Source organism: Monomorium pharaonis, chromosome 4 (assembly GCF_013373865.1).
Source record: "Monomorium pharaonis isolate MP-MQ-018 chromosome 4, ASM1337386v2, whole genome shotgun sequence".
Classification (NCBI taxonomy): Eukaryota; Metazoa; Arthropoda; class Insecta; order Hymenoptera; family Formicidae; genus Monomorium; species Monomorium pharaonis.
In genome coordinates this window covers 16,424,501-16,449,482 of record NC_050470.1, presented here as the reverse complement: position 1 = coordinate 16,449,482, position 24,982 = coordinate 16,424,501, and the positions used below count along the sequence as shown (strand labels likewise).

Sequence of the window (24,982 nt, the reverse complement as noted above, 5' to 3'; positions counted from 1 at the left end):
TAATAAGTCAAAATAAATTAAGCCATCAGAACCGAGTAATAATTATAAGAAAATCACAGTACAGGATATTAAAATAAATATTTAAAAATTTAAAGTGAATAAAACATAATTTTGAAAACAAAATAGTCGTGCTAATACAGATAATTACAAAAAATTTGTTGAATCAATCACAATATCAATTAAACATTTATTGTTATAAAAATTGCTCTAAGAAATGATTATTTTAGGAATACGAAATCGGACAATAATATGAAAGATGACAAAAAATGAATGACGATGACAGAATTGAACAGCACACATTTTTTTATTATTCATATATATATAATAAATTTTTAAGATTAAAGAATTGATCTATTTTAATATATATACATAACTGGTATTTTAAGTCTTGTTTTATTTCTGTTTTCCATATATTATTATACGCATATACAGAAATGATTTGACGTATTTTTATAATTTCAATAATATTAAAGTAAAAAAAACAAGAGAGTAAAAAGTAATAAATTAAAAGCAAATACTTACATGTTCACGAAAAAACAATACTTGTGACAATAACTATCCAATATACTTGTTCACATTATCAATTACGAGCTGAAAAGACAGCTTCTCATTTATATGCATTTATATGGATGTATATGTATATGCAATACATTTTGCACACGACACGGGCGAATAAATTTAGCATCAGTGTTGATAGGTTGTTCTCGCGCAAGCGCGTGAGGCTTCAATAAAGTATCCATTAATAATAGGAAGGAGATCCTTGGTCCCCATACAATTTTCTTTGCAAATTTATAAAAACGTTAACACATTTTATATATTAAACACGCATGTATATTTTTTCGTATTAAATAGAATAATTTATAAATATTGTATTTTATTTGATGAATATTGATAAGATTTTTTGACGGTTTTCCCTTAGCCTTGTAATAAATGTCGTTATTCTGTACGAATTCCGCCAAATAAAACATTTTATTTCAATTTAAATATATGTTTTATTCCACAAATTTACCTTCTTTTTTGTTTTTGACTCGATTTTTATTATTAAATGCAAATAATTTTTAATTCCTTCATTTATGTTGAATATATATACACAAATATACATGCAAACATAATGCAAATGTATGCGCGCGTGTTAAATATATAAAATACGTTAATGTTTTTATAAATTTGCAAAAAAGTTGTATGGAACCAAAGATCTCCTTTCTATTACTAATGGATATTTTAATGAAGCTTCACGTAATGCGCCTGCGCGAGAATAACCGGCCCGTCTGTCAACACTGATATTAAACTTATTCGCCCGTGTGCAAAATGTATATATATAGATCCGTATAAATGTATCAAACTCATTAAATTAAATTATATAATTATATTAACTTTATTATCAGAGCGTGCTATGTGCATATAGTGTAAATAATATAATTATGCAAATAGTTATTAGAGTTTATATTTTATATTTTTTTCTTAATATTATATATTATGTTATATCGTATTTGCAGTTTTAAATATTAAAAAATATTTTGCTTTACATTAATCTATATTCGCATTTGTAACAATGAAAATGTACGTATGCACATACATATATGTATGCTACTTTTGTTTATATGCATATATGCTTTACATGCATACGTTGAGTATTATGTAATTAAGGTTAATACGTTTTTATGTTCTAATATAAAAATATACGCAGGAGAAGCAGTTATTGAAGGGAGTATCTCGTTTGGACACGTAACGATTGGACACGGCACAATTGGACACCGCACGATTGGACACTGCATTATTGTGCACCGCATTATTGAACACCGCACGATTGGGAACACACACACACACGAGTGAGGCCCGATTGCGCACATAAGCGATTGGACACAGTAGTATTTCCCGATTGGACATGGACTCGATTGGACACAGATCCGATTGGACATAGACCCGATTGCACACGGACCCGATTGCACACCGACCCGATTGCACACGGACCCGATTGCGCACCGACCCATTTGCACACGGAATCGATTACGCACCGACCCGATTGCACACGACCCGTTTGCACACGGACCCGATTGCATACGGATCCGATTGCGCACCGACCCGTTTGCACACGGACTCGATTGCACACCGACCCGTTTGCACACGAACCCGATTGCACACCGACCCGATTGCACACGACCCGTTTGCACACGGACTCGATTGGACACGAATCCGATTGCACACGGATCCGATTGCACACCGACCTGATTGCACACGACCCGTTTGCACACGGATCCGATTGCGCATGTATATAGATATTTGAAATTTGCACATTTTTTGCATGGCGTGTGGTAGACATGCGCTTGTGGCCAAGAAGCGTGAGGATATGATCGCTGCACATGCTCAAGTCATTACATTTCATCGACGTGACAGATTTCATAACTTCACAGTCGTCAATTTTAATTCTTAATATTTCCCTTCGCGAGGCAGAGCAACGTTTTTTTCTGCCAGATTTGTTCGTTTTGTGCAAAAACGCATCGATTAAGCCCAAATTCAACGAAATAAGTGAGGAGTGAGCTCTCCTTTAGTATTACCAAATTATGAATTATTTACGGACTGTATATATGTATAATGCAAAATGTAAAAATATATTCGGTTGCTTTTCGTTAATAATCAAAAGTCACGGCAGTGTCTTGCGCCAAGTGAAAGCACAGCGCGAGACAGACCGTGCATATTTACGCAAGTACGCGACTTGCAAGCACCTGAATTTATCAGACCTCTATAATGGCCGAACCGATTGAATTTTAACTAGGCTCAATCAAAATTTTGAGTTTGATTTATATAAGATAATTTTTGTCATTTTTTTGCTATGTGTCCTACGAGTGGAGGTATCGTAATGCAAAATCAGAAATGTGAAATTTTCATTAAAAAACAAAATTTTCTATGTCCAGTCATACTATTCACGCTAGTTGGCGCTCGTCTAGTCTGTTCTTAGGTGCATATCTCGAGAACGGTTCGAGATACGAACTTGGGATAAGCACTAGTATTATCACAAGTCTTTGAATTAATTAAATAATTAACTAATTAATTAATTAATCTTAAAATCTACATATTTCAAGAACAGTTGGAGATACAAACTTGAGATAAGTATTAGTATTATCGAGACACTTCAGAGAGTCAATGCTTATCTAAAATTAATTAATTAAATCTTGTAACATTCATATCTCGAGAACGGTTGAAGATACGGACTTGGGATAAGCACTAGTATTATCAGATGTCTTCAGATTAATTAATTAAGTAATTAATTAATTAATTAAATTTTAAAACATGCATATCCCGAGAATGGTTGGAGATGCAAACTTGGGATAAGAACTAGTATCATCGGAACACTTCAGAAAGTCAATGCAGAGTTATCACAATAATAAATATAGATTAATCATCGGAACACTTTAGAAAGTCAATGCAGAGTTATCACAATAATAAATATAGATTAATATTTATTACATTTACTTGCAAAAATGTTGTGATAACTCTGAATCTAAATAACTCACATTATATATAAACTTTCAATAAAAATTAATTTGATTCTGAATTGCCTGTACATATTTTTTTATGCGTTGATGTTGATGATGAGACGGATGGATGAAATGCTTTATGCTGTGGAGATCTCCATCTAATGTTATTGATGCTGTGGAAAGACTTTATCCTTTATTCAGTACCTATGATGCTGACTACTGTTTACATGCCATCAATATAGTGCAGAATCTAGTATTCTTACAATCATATTATTTTAAAAAATTTATTGGTGTTTATTTATTGTTTAATTATTGATAATTACATTTACTTTATATAGTTATTATAATGAACATAAGGTCAGTTAGGATAAGTTCATACCCGAAAATGCAAAGTTTCTGTTTACTCTTCTCCCACAAGCTTCCAAATTTTTATGCAACATTAAAACTTTGGCAACATGACATTTAAACTGTACTTTATAGATGCATAAGGTCATTTTTAGAAAATAAGAAAATATTAAGAGAAAAAATCACACTTTAAAAAATTTTGTCTCGATGGCGCACTTGCCCCGGTTTTGGGGCAAGTGCGACCCCGACTATTACTGCCATCATGCTTAATATGGCGAAGTCTTTTTGGTGCAGAAGCAGGCAGTTTTAATTAATACCTTTTTTAATGCTTTTTTTGAGATCTATTTTTTTTTTACTTAATTTATAAACACTTAAAAAATACTAAAATACTAAAAATGGAATTTTAAAAAAAAGCTCGACTTTCAGGGTAATTTAACTTTTATTAGACAACTTTTTAACTGCTTTTTAGTAAATAATGAACAAATAGTTTACTTTTAATGACAAAATTTACTTACTTATGAATAAAAATACAATAATGAATAACTGCTTAGCTTTTTTTATCGCTTTTAACATTAATTTCTTTTAGTCTATACCAGAACCTTATAACAGACACTTCGTCGTTTAATGATACAATGACAATGTGGAGTATGTCATGCTTGATCCCTTGTTTTAATAATTGCCAATTGTCCATACAACAGAATATCACACGCGACAAACTATAATCTGAATCCATCCAATTGCAAAGCATGGGAACCTCTAACATTCCATAACAAGTTCTGAGTAATGGAGAAAATTAACATCTGTCAACAAATTTATATCGTCTACAACAGTATGTACACGGGAAGGTTACTTCTAACGACAGGTTAACGAACTATGTATTTGTATTATATTTATAATTAATTTTACACTGAAGATGGCCGAAAACAATGCGCCGAAACATCTGTTATCCAAGATTTATACATAATAATAATTTAAGCAGCTAACATCCAGCTTGGCTCTCGACACACTTATATTGAGTTTTAGATTATTTATAATAAGAATCAATTATAATAATATAACTTTTAATATTAATTTCTTTTTCGTTGAGATTAAAAATAATGAAAAATTTCCAAAACCAAACCAAAAAATAAAAAAAAGCTTCACGGAAATAAAAATAAACAATAAATTTACATCGCACTTGCTCCATAGTTTGAGTCGCACTTGCCCCGGATGGGAGTTTAAAGAATCAACAATAAACAAGTCGACAAATTAACTGTAGTCAAAGAAACGCAAATAGGATTGTTAATTACAGATATAATGCTAACTATAAAAAGTACTTACAAGTTTTATTCTTTCCACGTTAACTGACGGCAACAGAACTTTCACAACTTGACATCACAGTTTTTCTTTAGTGCTGACTATTTACCATTGTGCTGAGGTCACTGATTGGCAATAGCGAGCGCTTTAGCGGTGAAAATTTGCACAATTGTATCTACTCAACATACAACTACGGCGCACTGTATATAATTTTCACTGTAACATTACACAAGCCGATGGCGCACTTACCCCGAAGCCGCACTTACCCTAACTGATCTTATATTTAATATTTTACTAATTTTGCTATACTTTAAATAACTTATTAGGATACAAATAAGTTTCCGCCGTTTTTTATCAAAAATTCGGCATTTTTGATTTCAACCGATATGAAATTGCTTGTTGAGTCACCCCTAATGTAAGTGCAAGTTCTTCTTGTGTTTGGCACGAATCTTAATCCAATAATGCTTTCAATTCTGCGTCTTTATACAACTTTCGGCCTTCTCACGTTCTTTCTTTGTCTTCGATGTCAAATTCATCATTCTTAAATTTTTAAAACCACTCATGACAATTTCTCTCACTTAAGGCAGCCTCACTATATGCTTTCACAAGCAATCGATGCGTCTCAGCTGCAGATTTCTTCAAATTGAAGAAGTAAATTAAAGGTTCCCGCAAATGACGCTTATTTGGTTAAAAATTCGACATTTTCGCACACAAAAGAATATATTATACTGACAAAAATTCACTAATATTCAAGGTTATGTGGTTGACAAATGTCCACATTTACGATAATGGCGTTTTACATCTGACAATTTTAACTATAACTTACTGGTGGCACCAACTTTTGTCGAACGGCAGAAACTTATTTGTATCTAATAAATTAAAAATAATTTTAAATGAAAATTAATTTGACATTTTGAAAATTCACATATAAAATTGTGTATTTTTTAATGTGAATATTACATTGTTTGTGCAGGTTTCTAACAATGTAGATTGCTATTAATTTAATTAAAAATTTAAAGGTATTGCTGTTTGTTGATAGATACTCTGAAAAACTTAAATTGAATAATCTTTCATAAATACTTTATTAGAATGTGCACTGGTATTGACGATGAAACGGATGGATAAAATACTATAGGTGATAGAGGAGATGTCATTATGATGTATTAACACCATGAACTACATGAAAAAACGTTGAAAGTATCGTGATGTAGGAGAACCTCTTATAACAAAGTTTCCTTTAATTCATTTAGATCATTTAAATTTAAAACAAAATATATAAGTGGAGCAACAATTTCATTATAATATCAATATAATAAATTGCAATTTTGTATATGAAATAGAGACATTTTATGCATCAATCAAATTTTTAACATGAAACGTTACAGGAAACATTGAAAACATTCATTATTTAACATCACAAAAGAAGTGATTAACATCACAAAAGAAAAATTGAATGCTTTTATTATATATAACTCTAAAAGAGGCTTATAAAAAAATACAGGTAATATGCATTTTGAAATGTTTTTACATATCGATCTATACTTTTTAACAAAATTTATTGCTATATTATATGTCATAGTACATGTTTTTATCTTTAATTCTGATTTCATATGACTTATCCGAAAAGATCCAACATTTAGAGAACTAATTACACCTTCTGCTGGACCAAAATTTGTTACAACGATACCACAGCTTACAAATTCTTTCTATATAATAAAACTGTGCTTTATAAATTGTATAGTTATGTTTATATGTTTTATAATATGTAATAATTTATATGTGTATTTAACTGCATAAGTGCAATAAATAATGTTTTTGAGGTGATATATTCTTTTATATTAAAAAAGAAATTAAGTGTTTTCTATATATTTAGTGATATAAGTGGACAAATGTCTGTTACTTCACGTTAACAAAGATAGAATAATGTTCATTTCGAGTTGTGTCATTAAATGAGAAGCATTTAATGCAAATTTACTAAATGTCCGTTCTATTTATAAAAAAATGTTGTCATAAGACAGTTTCCTATATATTACATAATTCCGTTTTAATTTCACACTTATTTAAAGTGAAAAAAAGTTTTGCTTTATAAAAGTTACGTTATAGCTTCGTGGATTAAATAAAATGCCTAATCACAACAAAATAAGTGATATCCGAACAGAATTACCTTTTTTAAAAAAAGGTAAAAAAATGACGCCAAGTGCGCGCGTGTGTGTGCGCGTGTTTACGGAAAATGCTATTGCGTTACATATTGCACTGCTTTTATTTTTTTATATTTAAAATAAATTTAAATGTAAAATTACAAGAAATTGCCTTCCAAAATAAAAGGACAAAAATTTTGTCTTTTCTACAAAAATAATGATATGAAATAAATGTGCTAGCTATAAGAACTGATATTTATATAAAATTTATTTATTATTACTTTTTAATATTAAAATGTTATAATCAATAATACGGTTCTGTATATACACTCAGTCGAAAAAAAGCGGTATACCTAAAATTTGTCAAAAAATCACTAAACTTCCAATGACGATAACTACGCGAATAATAAAGATAGTAAGGTTTCTAAAAAAAGAAATTAAAGCTTCAAATGTCTACTTTAAGAATTGATTTAGTAAAATTTTGCGTAATAATTTTTTTCAAAATAGCGTATGACAAAGCGAGAGCATACGAAATTGAAAAATATTGGTCCGAGTTTGCGACGATCCATGACGTGAGGCAAGTATCGCAACTTAATGGGATAAAAAGCATGCGATAGTACAGAGTTTTCCCTTCAAAATGCTTTTTTACTCGTCTCGATACGATGATTTTTCGCTGAGATATGCGCATTTAAAGTAAAAAACTGCCTCTTTATTCAAATGCGCAGCGAGAAATTATCGTATCGAGACGAGTAAAAAAGCATTTTGAAGGGGAGACTCTATTCTATCGCATGTTTTTTATCCAATTAAGTTACGATACTTGCCTCACGCCATGGATCGTCGCAAACTCGGACCAATATTTTTCAATTTCGCATGCTCTCGCTTTGTCATACGCCATTTTGAAAAAAATTATTACGCAAAATTTTACTAAATTAATTCTTAAAGTAGACATTTGAAGCTTTAATTTCTTTTTTTTAGAAACCTTTCTATCTTTATTACTCGTGTAGTTATCGTCATTGGAAGTTTAGTGATTTTTTGACAAATTTTAGGTGTACCGCTTTTTTTTCGAGTGAGTGTACATATAAGTAATATTCATTCCTGAAATGGTATAACTTTAATTATAACAATAAACGCTACAAATGAGAGTGTTAAGTTTTTCTCTACAAAAATAATGATATGAAGAAAAATGCGCCAATCTATAAAAATAGATGTTTATTTTTTAACTGACATTCATAGTTTGATTTTTCATTAAGTCCGTATTAGACTAACTAGAGATTGATATTGGGATTAAATTGAAATGTAACCAATTAGGAACAAAACCAATATTCTTTAACTTTGCTTTAAATGGTTAAATTTCAATTCAATCTCAATCTCAAATCTGATATGGCCTTAAGATTTTCTTAAATTTATCTTCAAATACAATTTTGTTTAGTACAAAGTTTATTTTAAGATAATTTAAGAAAATTTTAAATACAAGATTAAACTATAAATATTAGCCTTTCGTATTAAATCATTGGCTGCTGTACGCCTACAGAAAACAATTGTCAGGAAGCATATTGGCAAGAAAAAAAGGAGGTAATAATGAGCTGACAAATAAGTTTTAATACAAATAAATTACAAATATTACAAATAAATATTTTAATACAAATAAATATTTTACTACAAAAACTTGGCGCTGCTAAGCCGAATAATTTGCCAGCTCTTTCTTCTTCTCTTGTGTGTGCATCTGAATGTGTGTGTGTGTGTGTGTGTGTGTGTGTGTGTGTGTGTTTAGTACTTATAACATAGTTTATAAGGAAGCGATTTTTAATATCTCAGTCTCTTATGCGTGCGTTCAAATATCTCTCTTCCTCTCTATCCCCCCCCCTCTCTCTCTCTCTCTCTCTCTCCCCCCCCCCCTCTCTCTTTTATATCACTTTTTTATCCGTTTTATATCACTTCGCTACGCTTTGTGATCTTACTGACTTTCTGTATTCTATTTAATTGTACTATTATTATAAATATGTTATTCACCATGTTATACTTGGGAGCCACATAGGGTTATACATCTTTGCCTTACACACTGTTACCGCTTCTTAGATGTATTAACGAGTGAGGCCCGATTGCGCACATAAACGATCGGACACAGTATTTCCCAATCGGACACAGTCCCAATTAGACGCGGTTGGGCACGGTCCCGATTGCACACCGTCCCGATCGGGCCCCGCCTTCGGCCCCCCTCCCGCACCCACCCCGTCCAAGTCGCTAACCTATGTGGACTTTACTCTGCTTGCAATGTACATGGATTGCATTTGGTCCGTGCGTACGTGCAGTGTGCGCATGTGCAGTGTGCGCATTTGGTCCGTGTGCATTTGGTCCGTGCGCATTTGGTCTGTGTCCGTTTCGCTCTATGCGCATTTGGTCTGTGTCCGTTTGTTACTGTGTCCGTTTGTTACTGTGTCCGTTTATTACTGTGTCCGTTTGGTCTGTGTCCGTTTGTTACTGTGTCCGTTTCACTCAGCCTGCTGTGTCTGTTTATTACTGTGCGCATCTGGGACGCTCCCAATCAATTGCACACGAACCCGATTGCGCACCGACCCGATTGCACACGGACCCGATTGTGTACCGACCTAATTGTACACGATACGATTCCGCATCACAGAATAATGCAAAAACAACCTAGATACTACTGAAAATTTATCATAAATTTTCATAAATATTTTACAAATTTATTTTTAAAAAACGTTTTTAAAAAATTATATAATTATTTTTTATAAACCATTTAAAAATGTTACAAAAATTATTATTAATAATATATAAAATATATTTTTTTAATGTACTAAAAAATATTTATGGTATATAAAATTGAAATACCTCTCATTCATATTTTTTGATAATAATAGCATAAATATTTATTTTAAATAGTTTCATAAATATTTGTTATAATTTTTTTATACCTGGCAAACTCAGACATAAAAATATGTACAAAATATATATCAAATATTTTTCCTTCTTTTAAATATTTTATAGTCGCAAACTCATGTGGTGTAGAGAACGCTTTGCGCGCGCGTACACACACACACACACACACACACACACACACACACACGCGCGCGCGCGCGCGCGCGCGCGCGGAGGTGCAACGGGGGCCTTTGACCCCCTCCCGCATCCACCCCGTCCAAATTGCTAACCTATGTATTATCTGCAATGCAGAATCGTATCGCGTGGAATCGGGTTCGTGTGCAAACGGGTCGGTGCGCAATCGGGTCCGTGTGCAAACGGGTCGGTGCGCAATCGAGTCCGTGTGCAATCGGATCCATATGCAAATGGGTCGATGCGCAATCGGGTCCGTATGCAATTAATTTTGTGTCTGATTCAAACGCTATATATTCGATCGCTGTTGTGTCCAATAGAGTCTGTGTCTGATAGGGATTGTGTCCAATTAGAACTGTGTCCGATCGGAGCGGTGCGCAATCGGGAATGTGTCCATTCGGGTTTGTGTCCGATTGAGAAATACTACTATGTCCGATCGCTTATGTGCGCAATTGGGACAGTCCCCTATCAACAGTCATAATTATGAATATCTAAATGCGATCCGCTTGACTGTGTGCAAAGAACTGTGCACAAAAGAACTGTGCGCAAACGAACAGTACGCAAAAGAACTATGCGCAAATGCACTGTGTTCAATGTAACAAATGTTTAGTTAATGAATTTAATAACAAATTTCACATGCATGTATGTGTGTGTTTAAAAAATTTTACAAAAATATGTGTCCAAAAGCAATTATGCGCAAATGCAACGTGTCCAATCGAACGGTGTGCAACTTTATGTGTCCAATAGCACGGTGTGCAATTGCAACGTGTCCAATTGTACCGTGCGCAAATGAAGGCTTTTCGGATAAAGCGACATCCTAGGAGGTTTCCAATACAGGATGCTTTTTGCTTTAAGAAATCTATGATTTCTCGATACAATGAATGCCAACGAACAAGCGGCATGGCTTAGTTTTAAGAAAGTAATCGAAAACTTTTTGAATAATTACAGAAGTAAAGACTATAGAGATTTAGTAACTGATATGGCGAAAGTTCTTGATTTCTTGAAGTAAAGGGCATCCTGTATTGGGAATTTCTTAGTGTTGTTTTATCCTATCGAATAAAATCTCCTTAAATCTTTAATTCCTGTATTGGCATTAAAAAACTTACTGCTTTAGAGGATGCTGGACATGGTTGTAATGTCAAAGTTACAGTATCGTGTTAAAACTTTTTTCGTCGTTTGCTTCAAATCGGGGTTATGGAGTAATAAGGTATGCTATTAATAGGTTATCAGATTATGGGGCATTTATTAGAGGGTCCTGAGATTAAAAATTGTTAGTTAAAATGTATTGGATCACAAGCTTAATGTTTATAAAAATAAAAGTCAGAAATCCCCGGTTTTATGATTTTTAAGGTGTTTTTTGCGGGTGAAAAAAAAACAGATATGGTAAAGCAAAATTGATATCAGATTCGTTTTTAGCGGGCCAAAATATATGGGAATAACTTGGTCTGGTCCACGACGCAGATACTTTTTTGTAGGCCTATGCTATTTTTAAATTTTTCTCTCTTTTTCTCTCTCTCCTCCCTCCATACTCACTTACTTTTTCTTACTTTTATCTATTCTTTTTCTACTATAAGTTCAAATACAATGTTTCTTTCTCACTTTTTTTAAATTTAACTAAAAATAAAACATGACAAAGTATTAACATATTTCAAAATACTTATTTCCATAAAGAAAATGAAAATTTCGTGTAATATACTTATCTGATTGTACAACGCATAGTATGTTATACTATATAATCTTCAAATTCAGCACTGCTGTATTTTCCTTCACGATGCAATATGCGTACAAAAATTAAAAACTTACTCGCCACTAACCTCGCGTACATCACGTCATTAACCCGAACTGTCACATCATCGTTGTAAAACTCGCCGCGGACTCAACCGCCAATCTCAAGGCATTGTTGTGCCCTTGGTCTCGGGACATAGTACGGGATCGCTGCCATTGACTCCTCGGAATTTCCGGAAAGGTTCCGTAGAGATAACGCCGAGAGTAGTTATAAGAAGATATATTTGTTACAACGTATTTACAATTTCCAACTATTAAACCCGAAATGACAAGTGTTGTATAATTATGATGAGCGACATAGATTCGTCGCCTAATTGATTAATAATGAGCCCGCTCATTCTATTTTCGCGGCGTTTATATACGCTGCTTTTCGGCCTGTTACTAGAGGGTTTCTCCCGCAGTCACAGGTCTTTGGCCCGTGCACTTGCTTAGGCCAGTAATTGCTGGCTACGTGCATTCCACCAGAAATCAAGAAATTTCGGGTGGCAATCGAGTATATTGCCCGGTGCAACGTCCGGTGTGAAGGCCGGATAGTGTCATTGCGTGAAGTATCATTCGACACTCTTATCGCTCGCGCTATTCTTGGTGTAAGTGTCGCACACTCACAACAACACATATTCAATTACGAACGCGCATTTTTCGTCGGGTCTACAAGACTTTTCTTATTTACAAATATATTACTTAATATTTATTTATTTTTTACTCTCGCAAAGCGATTATACTACGAATGGCAGCGATTTATTATCATATCAATACGCATACATCAACATTTTATAGGAGACTGTCAGAAGTAAATTTTAAAATTCTCTAGTATTGAATTCATGTACTGGACGATGATGACGTTCCTTAAATTAAAAAAAAAAGGCTTAAGAAAGGCTCCAAATGTGTGCGCCCCTAAAAAAACTATTATATTAGATAAATTGTTTTATTGTCTTCTCCACAAAAATAATGACATGAAGTAAATGCGCCAACTATAAAAATGATTACTTATACAAATTTATTTATTATTACTTTTTAATATTAAAATGTTATATCTAATAATATGGTTTTGTATATATTATTAAATAGTAATAATTGGTGGTATAGTACCTATTAGTTCTGAGATATAATAGAAATCTTGATATCTTCAAAACTTAGGGTAGATCCGACCGCCGCTCGCCGAAGTAAATCCGATCTCTGGTCGAGGTAAACGCGACACCCCATTATTTTTGATTATTGAACTCTAACTTTTTAAATTACTTTGGTATTTTAGGAATTTTTTACGTGAAATGAGAATTAAGGATATTTGTGGCACAAAACTTGATGTTTATTTAAACTTTTAAATTTGAGTACAATCATTGGCGGATTTTAATGAAAAAGAGAGGGTTTGTTCCAGAGTTAAAATTACTCATATTATGACTAATTTTGGTTAATCGATCAATTCAACGTAGTCTTTGTCTAATATTACTACATTTTCAGTTTATTTGACACAATAAAATGTTACAAAAACATAAAATTTATCAAAAGAGCAAGAATCAAAACAGCTAGTTTGCCATATACAATTCTGGAATTATGTTCGTTTAACTCGATTTCAGTTGCTAATACTGATTTTTTTTATAGTGTGTAGTCGTTTTCATCGCATAATATGAAAATCAACTACAAAAATTTTTAAACAATAAAAAAAATACTTTTTGTATGTCGAATAATACGCGCAAAAAAATGCAAAATAGGGGGAGGTCGCCTTTGCCCCGATTTATGTTTCTTACTTTTTTTTTTTATATAATAATATGGTTTATTGTGTTCATGTATAGGAGTTACAATGGCGTTTTTACGGAGCGTACCCGAACCGTTTACAACTTACAAACACCTCTCCCTTTCCGACCCGACCTGGCCTTATGCGACCCTTACAAACTAATACCCCCACCCCTCCCCGCACGCCCTCCCCCCTCCCCCCGCAATCTTTATTTCCTCTTCTACTGCTCCTCCTCTCTGATTCTTCCTCCACCATTTTCCTCCTCCTTTTTCCGTCGCCTCTCCTCCTCTGGTTTCCTCTTTCCAATCGCTCTTTCCGTTTGTATCTCAGTGGGCCTCTCTTCCTCTCCTGTTTCTCCCTGTTTTCTTTTGCTCTATCTCTTCTTACCATCTCCATCCACTCAAGTCCTCTCTCTTCTCTACGTCTCTCCCCCAACTATCCTTTGTCTGTTTCTAAGAACATAAAAAACATAAAACATACCGCTACTCTCCTCCCTCCTCTTCCTCCTCAACCTTCTTTCCCCTCTTCCCTTTCTCCTCTCCTCATTTGCCCTTTCCAGCATCCTCCATCTAATTCTCCTCTCCTCAATGGATAGGTCCCCTCCCCCTTTGCTTCTTTCCCCGTGCTCCTCTTCTCCTCATCGTCTCCTTTTGACTGTCATCTTTCTTCTCCCCTTCCTTCTTGATTTCTTCCTTCCTTCTCTCCCCTCGCCTCTTTCTCCCTCTTCTTTTCCTCTTTCCTCTCTCCTCTTCCCTTCCTGTCTTCTTCACCCCCCATCTTCTTTTTTCCCTTGTCACCATCCGGTTGTTCCTCTTCTTTCCCTCTGCTTCCTCTTCCGTCATCCTGTCAGTTCCTTCTTCTCCTTCGGCTTCCTCTCTTCCTCCTCCTCCCTTCTCTCTCCCTCTCCCTCTAACACTTCTATCCTCATCTCCAAGCACCTCAGCCTCTCCCTAACCTCTTTCAGTCCTCTTGTCATCTGCGCTCTCCGACTCCTCGACTCTCTCCTAATTTCCTCCAATTCTCTCTTCCCTCGCCCTCTTCTCTTCACCACTTTCTCTCACCCTGTTTAGCCTCACCTAGTCTCTCTTTTCTCTTCTTTTTGCTCAATTTCTCCTTTCGCCGCTAACATTGACTTTCCGCCACTGCCTCTGCTTTTATATCACCTCATTTATCACCGACGGACCACGTGTTTTGGAACTCGGCGTTCCCAAACTCGCTATCGTCTTTCTTCTTCACTCCTGCCAACTTTGTTCACGTCTTCCTACGTTCCCGCCAGGCATTCCGCAATGTCTCTGCTGTCCACACTTCCTTCTTCTAGATGGCGCTGCTCTTCCTCTCCACTGCTCCACCACCGCGCCATCTCCCCACACCTTCAGACCACATTCCTTCCATCCTCACTTTTTCTCCTGTCGCCCTCTTCCTGACCTCTTCTTCCCGTACATTGCCTCTATACTCCATGTTAATCTCGCCTCCGAAATTCTCTGCAACTTCTCTTCTCTTCTCATTTCTTCTCTCCTTTGTCCTCTCTTGCTTTCCCTCCAATTGCCCGATCACTTTCCAACTTCCTCTTTCCGAATTTCCCACTCATGCTTCTCACTTTTATCTCCTTCACCACTCACCATCCTTTCACTCCGGAGCTTTCTAAATCGCAAACTCTCCCAATCACGCCATCTTCCTATCTCCTCTATGTTTCTTACTTTAAAGATCTATTTTCATTTTTAATAATGAGGATCCTATCTTAAAAAGGAGATGTTAAATCGATACTCGAAAGTCTCAAAATGTATTGTTGCCTCTATTCCGCGATTCTGATTGGTTCTCTCGCTGCGCTTACTTCGTGTTGCGAGAGTAGTCATTGCGATTAAATTTTGACAGCTGTCAAATTTTTATAGATGGTTATCTATACAATTATTATTGTAATTTATTTTTTAAAAAATTAAGTAGCGCGCGCAAAGAGCGCGTCTGCGGTGTCTAGTGCAATAAATTTCACCCTTTTTAAAAAACTTTATTGTATATCATTAATAAAAAAAAACACTTACCTTTGAACTCTGGGTTTACACTAACAACTTTAACTAAATTCTGTAAAGAGAAAAAATTATATCAGAGACCTCAAAAATAATATATTGACTATATCTCAAACATTTCAAAACAAAACTCATTAATTATATGTCACCAAAATACTGTTATCTAATGGCATTTTCCTTTTCTCCGTGTATACTTACCAGGGACCCAACCGAAACAAAAACCGGAACCGATAACCGTTTCATAAAATAACCAATTTTATAACCGTACCGAAATCGTAAACCGTAATCGCATTCTGTTAAATTTATTAAATTTACAGCACCGGAACCATAATCAGAACCATTAAATTATTTTCGGTTTACGATTCTTTTCGGTATATTTTTTTGGTTTTTATAATTTATTTCTACATAATATTTTTATGTTGAAAAATCAGTTGCCTGTTAGAGCTAACAAGATATTTTGTTGTAAAGAAATAAGGTTATTTATTGTCTTTTATTTTTATTTGTTGTATATTTTATTATTTCTATTACATTTAATTGCATTTTAGAACTTTCTTTTTCATTTTTTCTTAATTTTTGTAATATAAATGTTTTAGGATGCCAGAAATGGAATAAGATTAGAAAGATTGGAAGAAAGTGAATATAAAAATGTGTTTAAAAAGTCAAAGAAAAATAATAAAAAATATAAAAACTATCACTATTTGAAAATATTAATACCCATTAAAAAAGTATTGTTTAATAAGTAATATTATATAAGTTTGTTTCTCTATTGAATTTTTTAAAAAACTATAACTATTGTGACGTGGCGCGTCCAATTGCGCTCGTTACAAGGGCGTAAGTCCGACCGAGGAGGTGATCAGGGACTACTCTTCGCCAAGCCGAGGGGGAAGCGACCTTGTCCTTTTCTTTTATTTTCACATTACCGTTTTCTCATCTTATTTTGTTAAGCTTTACTAGAAATAAGGCGCCGAGTGAGGGCTGTATCTGAGTGTTGCAACAACGGAAGAGGAGCAGCCGTCGTGGGAGTTTCGGCGCGATCTACCGGGAATGGACGGGACATCTTGCCAAGAGTTCCCCGCCAAGCCGTGCGTCGGGCCCCGCTGCGCGTTGCCGTCCCTGAGCTACGAGGTTACCGATTCCGCTAGGATACAGCGTTACTGCAAGACGATCCTCTGGAGGAGTCACGCCAAGGGCACGCCACCGGGCTGCAGACCGGGGGAGCGACCGTATCAATGCCAATCGCCCGCCACCAAAATCGGTTCGGTCGCGGCCTGGCCAGCCGGACCAACCGAAGCGGCAGGGCACGAGAGATCTCGCATTTGAAAAAGCGACACGCGCTGATTCCGGAAAATTCCGAGGGATGAAGCGGTGCTGCGGTGGATCGAGGATCCTGCGAGGCGTGCGGATCTACCTACCGAAAATCGAAGCGCGCACACGCCTGCAGACGGCTCGAGCTGGCCGACGTGAGATCGGGGTTCCGCACTGTTCGGTGAGCTGCGTACCGAAGCGTATCGACGAGGACCAGCCCTTTTGTTATCGACTCTGATGGACCAGGATTTCTTGTGTTGTAAGGCCATCACTCGGCAGCCCTCAGGAATTGCGTAAGATTCGTTTAAGGCGATCGACTCTCGTGCGGGTCCGGATGAAGAATACTGTTTCTTGTCGTGTTACCGGTAATTCGGAATTCGCTACTATTTTTTTGTTTGCTTTTGCGTTTGAGACACTCGAATTAAAGAGTAGAGTCTCGTTGCCGCACGAGAGATTGGACCGACCGGCCCCAAATATCGATTAGTTAAGTACGTCCCTCTCGGACAAAGTCGGCACCGACAGTCATCTTTAGTTAATAGTAGAGTTATTGTTATCGCGAATACTGTTTTCGTAAAGTATTATATTTGTTGTTGTTCGAGCGGAGAGCCTCGTCGGCCTCTCGCCTCGTATAGTAGATTTTTTAAAGTTTCCGCATTTTTGCTGTTTTTAAATTCTTGTTTTCGTCTCCATCGCGTATATCTGTGGATCTATTGTGTTCCGATAAGTTGAGTAATGTCAATTATTTCTGTTTGTTATCGTATTCTTTAATCACTCAAGAAATATATTTTGATCCTGGTTATTTATTTGAAAATTGTTTACCGATTCTATTCTGCGACCTGCCTGGATCCGAAATCTCCATACCTCCCATTTATCTTAGAACTACGCCCCTCTACCGCCTAGAGTAAAAAAGCTACCGGAATAAGTAACGCTTTCTCTTTGGCTACCGAATTATCGTTAATTATTGTGTGGCGCGGAAATTTGCGCCTGGCGCCCAAAATATATAGCATTGTGAAGATACCGTATACGCAAGTTACCGATATCGTGGAGAGAGCATTCTCGAGCGATACCGCTTTTGGAGATACCGCTTTCGCGAGTTACTGATACCGTTGAGAGAATCTTGGGAGATATCGTTTTCGCGAGTTACCGATATTGTTGGGGAGAACTTTTTCAAGTTCCATTGGGGAGATACCGTTTTCGTAAACTACCGATTTCGTGGAAAGAGCGTTACTCATTAACATTAATAGAGGTTACCGTTTAATTGGGCGTAGCCCCTTCGGACCTGGCGGTTCCCGAGGGACAGCTACGTCGTAATATGTCTTTCGGCGGGACAAGGCGTCTAAATGATAGTTTGACTTCTTGCGGTCGCCGACTCTCACCGCACTCTTAATCTGATGCTTGATATATTCAGTTTAAACAGAAAACGGCACACAAGGCGGCACATGGACAAAATAAAATGCGTCATGCTCTCGCGCCTACTCTTGAGCGGGAGAACACAGGACCCGTGTAATGAAAACGCGGTCGGGTTCTCGCGACTCTTGTAACAAACTGCAGCAAATGTCACGTCACAGTACATATAAGAATACATACATATAAACATTATTAACAATGTTATTCCATATTTTGTTATTACCTGATATTCCTCCTTATTTCCTCTCTCTCTCTCTCTCTCTCTCTCTTTCTCTTTCTTTTTCTCTTCCTCCCCCCCCCCTACTCGTCCAATCTATTCTCCCCGTATTCAACTTCAAGTAAAGTGTTTCTTCCTTTTTTTAAAAAATAATAACTAAAAATAATACATAACATAGAATATTAACTTACCTGAGAATACTTATTTCCTAAAAAAAAGAAAATTTTACGTAATATGCTTATCTGATTATAGAACGCATAGTACGTTATACCAATTTTTAAATTCGGCACAGCTGTATTTCCTTCACGATATAATACTTATACAGAAACGCAAAACTAATTCACCACTAACCTCACGCGCGTCACATCATCGCCATGAAACTCGTCGCGGCCGTCGCGGGCTCGACCGTCAATCACGTACTCGGAAAAGCAATGGTAAAACGTGCACTTCTTAGGTTTACACCTGACTTTCTTATAATGGATTATTATTATTAATCATACAATTTACAGATATACTTACTTGATATTTATTTATTTTTTACTCTCCCAAAGCGAATGACAGAGATTTATCATCATATCAATATACAATATAAATTTTATAGGAGATTGTCATGGGTAAATCATAAAGCTCTCTAGTGTTGAATTCATGTACTCGACAAGATTTCTTAGGACGATGACGTATTTTAAATGAAAAACTTATATTTTGGTTGCGTTGTGATATCTCTACTTGTAGAGCACGTAAAAAAGAAATGAAAATATTTTCTTATATAAATCAAACCTAAGCTTTTAATTAAGTCTAGTTAGAACATAATCGGTTTGACAGCTATTAAAATCTGATAATCTTAGTGCTCGCAAGTCGTCCTCTCGCGTAAAGATACACGGCTGTGCGTTCACTTGGCGCAAGACACTACCGTGTCTCTTAACTCTTGAGATACATTTTATTTCAATAAATTTAAATTACATACTGCAATTATATAATATTAATAGAAGCAGATAATTTATAAAGTATTGCAAAAATAATTTATACAAAAGATAAAAAGGTCACTAAAAATTGACTTTGAATAAACAACCATTGAAAGCATAATAAAATACAAATTAAAATAATATCTCAGTTTTATTTTATTTTTTAAAATAATTTGCTTCTATCATAATGTATTTGGTATACTTCAATATATTAATAAGTAAGGTAATTATTCACGTATATAGAGCCACCCCCGATTTCAATGTCCTTCACATATGTTATCAGGGACATGACCCTGAGTAACTTTTGTTTATAACTTAATCGTCGGTCATTGTTTGTTAAAGAGTTATTAACAAAAGAAGTGTGAAAAATATCTATGTAAAATAGAACACACACACACACACACACACACACACACACACACACACACACACAGACACAGGGAGGTGCAAGTGGAGGGGCCTTCGGCCTTCTCCTCCACCTCCCGCACCCACTCCGTCGGTAAGGATGCCCTATACAGAAATGCGCAAAAGTACTTTGTCGAGAAATAACTATGTCACACAAAATTTTGTGTGGAAAGAGAATATATTCTTAGAAAATGCGTGGGCGGGGGAGGGGCTCCGTCCCCGTAATTTTTTCTAACTCTAACCCACCAATTTTACATCGCTATTTGGTTAATGTGAAAACATTGGAAACATTGGAAACGTGGAAAGTCGCAAACCCATGTGGTACAATACAAGCGTGGACGTCGTTTAATCAAATACAACTGAAAAATTGAATATCCTTGAGCTCAGCATTTTTTTTGGTTTTTGTCCTTTTATTGACTTTTTACACGAAGCAAACCCATTCAGCACTTTTACTGTAATATTAATAAATTTGAACATAAAGTAAACGACGTCCATGCTTGTACTGTACCACATAGGTTTGCGACTTTCCACGCTGTTCGTTTCCAATGTTTTCACATTAACCAAATAGCGACGTAAAATTGGTGGATTAGAGTTAAGAAAAATTACGGGGAGGGGGGTGGGTATGCCAAGTTATGTGTACAAGTAGCGACTGATTCGGCTTATGGGGAAGAGTACTTTACTCTTGAGACGTTCGGGAGGCGAGGGTAGTTTCCGAACGAACAAGGGGGGGGGGTACGAAATCTGAAACTTGATATTTTTGCGGTGCAAATTATGCCAAGTTATATGTACAAGTAGCGACTTATTCGGCTGATGGCGAAGGGTACTTTACTCCTGAGACGTACAGAGGGCGAGGACAGTTTCCGAACAAACGCCGGGGGTACAAAATTTGAAACTTGATATTTTTGCGGTGCAAATTATGCCAAGTTATGTGTACAAGTACCGATTAATTCGGCTCACGGGGAAGGGTATTTCATTCTTGTGCTTAAAATGACTGAATTCATTTTGTGGTTGTTCAGCTCAAAATAGATTAATATATTCAGTTTTTTTGGATGGTGCAAATTAGTGTAAATTCAGTTTTTTAAAATTTCTGTATTCGTTTTTCTTTCTTTTTTCTTTTTTCTTATTATCCTGCTAGCTGAACATTAAGCTAGCAGCACGACGATTTATCTCAATACGGCACGGAGTACAAAATTTTTATTAGTGGTGCAAATTAATGCAAAATAAGTGTTAAATAATCCAATAGATCAGATTTGATTTTACTGATTTGATCCTGCTGGCTTAATAGAACTTAATAAATCATTGAAATAGATAAGATATGTGAATAAATGAATAAAAGAGCCAACTAATATTGAAACTTTTATAAATATATTCTGCTCTTGATCTTTGAATTTTTCCTTTTTACACAAAATTAAATTAAAACATTGTCTTTTTAGAATGAATAAATTACGAATTGATTTTTTCATCTTGAAAAAACTATTATTTTATCACAAATAACGACTAAAATAGCTGACTTTATCAAACACAATTAAAATTAAAAAAAGATTTATTAAAAACAAGCATTGATCAAAATGTAACTAGTTATTATATATTGTATTATTGTGCAACAAGTGAGAAAAATCGGTTGTTATCTACGAGTGCGGGAATATCCCAATAAAAGAGTTACCTGACATCCACATGGAATCCATGTGATTTAAATGGATTATTTGGATGCCGATTTTACCACAAGTTATCCACGTGGATGCAATGTTCTTTTTTCATTATTGCATCGAATTCTTTTATCTTTGAAATATCTAAATTTTCTGTGGATATATCTATTAAAAAATATTCAGGGTTGGGAAGTAACACGTTACTTGTAACGCCGTTATCGTTTTCGTTACTTTTTTTCGGTAATAATCGTTACTTTTTTATGTCTGTAACGGTAACGGTAACGTCGTTACATTTTTACAGTAACGGTAACGAATTCAGCCGTTACTTTTCTCGTTACTTTAGTTCTCTATTATCTTTTATAGCTGTTCAATAGATTGCGTGCTGGTCGCGCGCATTATTCTTGATTGGATAAAAATATTCCGATATAGGGCGATGGGAGTCAATGTTACATGAGAATGCCCTGTTGAAATATCCTGTTGATACGATGCATAAACCTTTTATTTTGAGATTTAACAAAGACTCTAGATAGTCGTCTTCAATACGCAAATACATACAATGTATAACCTATCTGCTAAATTATAGGTTACTTGCAATAGATGCAATTATAAAATATTTAGTTTCATATTTTATAATATATTTTAAATATATGTTTAAAAAATATTCTCTACCTTATATCTTAGGCTGCATTCCGATAGTCACTGCTAGCACTTTCTTCGTGTGCAATTATCCGGTCATCAAATTTTACGTGTACATATAACTGGTGTACATTTTTAATAAAATTTCTTTTGTGCCCAAATGCGCAGTGTGCAAATGCACCGTATGCAAATGCACCGTGGCCATTTGAACCGTGCGCAAGATATCGTATCCAAAAGCACCGTGTCCAAATGCACCATGTCCATTTGAACCGTGTCCAAATGCACCATGTCCATTTGAACCAAGTGAGTGCCACCCGAGCTACGAGTAATGGTAACAAATAACTTTTTACAAAAAGTAACGGTAACGGTAACGCGTTACTTTTTTAAGGTAACGTTCCCAACCCTGGAAGTATTTATAGGGAATTACATGGATATTTCGAGAAACGCTTCGCGCTCGTCTGCCAGTTAGTGCACGGCGCCGTCGACTAACTGTGTCGGGAGTAAGGTGCACCCAACGCGCTATATAAGGACCACTCGCAGCACGATTAAGACAAGCAATAATTAACTCCTACCCGACGTAGAAGAGGACCGCCACATAATACTTTTGTGATTTACTCATTTTAATTTGGTAAACGACTCGCTACAAGGAAACCTTCACTCCAGTCAAAGAGATCACTTATTGAGTGAAAAATTCATTCTTATAAGAAGTGAGTGTCACTCCATTTCGAGTGACCGTATTTCACTATCGTTTCCCCAATAGGAAAAGATTTATAAAATTGTATGATAAAAAAATTGTAAAAGATTTATAATCCGTCATTATGAGGGCATAGTCGATAAAATAGGTGTAGAAACATTAACCTTTTATAAAACATTAATAAATGTTTGCGTAATTAAATTTTGAAATGATATGTAGGCATAACAATAGCGATATCGTGAATCATCTTAACAGCACATTTTCAAAATTAAATTTACAAATAAATTGTGCAATAATTGAGAAAAATATTGAAACATGGAATGTGTAATATTGCATGTTTCAATATTTGTGCATTATAATGTAGGAATGATTTAAGAGTTTCTGACCGCTATTACTATTAATGAGATACTTAACTCTCCAACGGACGCAACTAATCTGTCAGACAAAGTGCCTCTTTTTTAATCTTTATTAAATGTATAGTATAGCGAAATTGGTTACATTTATTGTAATACTTTTTGATATTAATTTTGAATTAAATATTGAAGATTAAATGCTGTAAATATTGCACATTATTATTGCTGTATTATATTGTGAAAATATTGAAGATTACAATATGATAATTTTAAATGCTAAAATAATTGCAAAATATTTATGTTTCAATATTTGTCTAATCTTTAACAAATATTATTTAAGAATTATATTCTGACAAAACTGTTGCGTTATGGTGAATCATCTTAGCACAATCTTTAATGCCATTATTGTGTAATGTTTGCAAAATCTTCCTGTCGGGATTGGAGTAAAATTCCATTCTTTTGGAGACACGTTTCACTCTAAGAAATTTAGAGAGTGCGTGTATATTATGAGGATATTTCTAAAGTTTGTAAAATTTTTAAGTGGTTCCTACGTTGAATCTATCCATATAGATTCTAGTACCGTTTTTGAGTGGATGTCCACTCAAATATTCACGAATTTTTACGATGTCGATCCACGTAGCATTAACGTGGATATTACGTACTGTTTTATTGGGGTAGATACACAAGTCAAAGACAAATTCATCCGCATACGTGAACAATAGCCAAATGACATTAGTTGCATGTTATTTTTTTGTTACAAGTGCGTAGAAAGACGTTGCATACCTTTTTTGGAGAAAACAAATTGACAAGTTAGCTGAGATTAGGTTAAATGTGTGAAAGCGGCAAAGTGTCGGTAATCTGGCAAGACTTTGTATACGTTATCGTATGCCGTAAGATGTGCATGCGAGTGTAATAACAAGAGTAAGATTGATACGATAATGTTATTTCACTGCTCGTGCCATTTATTGGCAGCACAAAAATGGTGAAACAATAAATTATCTGTGTGAGATAATTGTTCGTGAAAATAACAATTTTATTTCCCAAAACGAAACGCGTAATAGATGACTTTCCACGCATTTGTAACAAGAAATATTCGACTTTTTTATAAAAATATATATACACTATTGAATTTAAAAAAGCTATTAAAATTAATGTATAGAATATTGAATTCAAATAATTTTCAAATATCTTTTTTGCAAGTATAATAATACTTTTTCATATAGATTATATAAATAACTTCAAGAAAAAGAATATTAAACACGAAGAATGATAAAATTTTCTGTAATTCTTTATTTCTATTTTTTCCATTTTTATTTAACTCTCTTTTTTTAATTTTAAATAAAGTGATTTTTCTGTAAAATTTATAATCGACTGCTCAAACCTTACATAAAAATCTTAAAAACAAAATTTTTAAATTATTATTTCCTATTTTAATTCTTTTTTTTTTATAAAAAAATATAATTTTAATTTAAATACAATAATTTAATTAATTGTG

The 24,982-nt window shown here is 34.8% G+C and overlaps 1 protein-coding gene across 4 annotated transcripts in view; it reads left to right on the top strand.

Moving 5' to 3' along the window:
• LOC105832134 (protein glass) overlaps nt 1–24,982 on the top strand; it is a 199,620-nt gene that overhangs the window by 141,729 nt on the left and 32,909 nt on the right. The gene's annotated exons all lie outside the window — the stretch shown is intronic.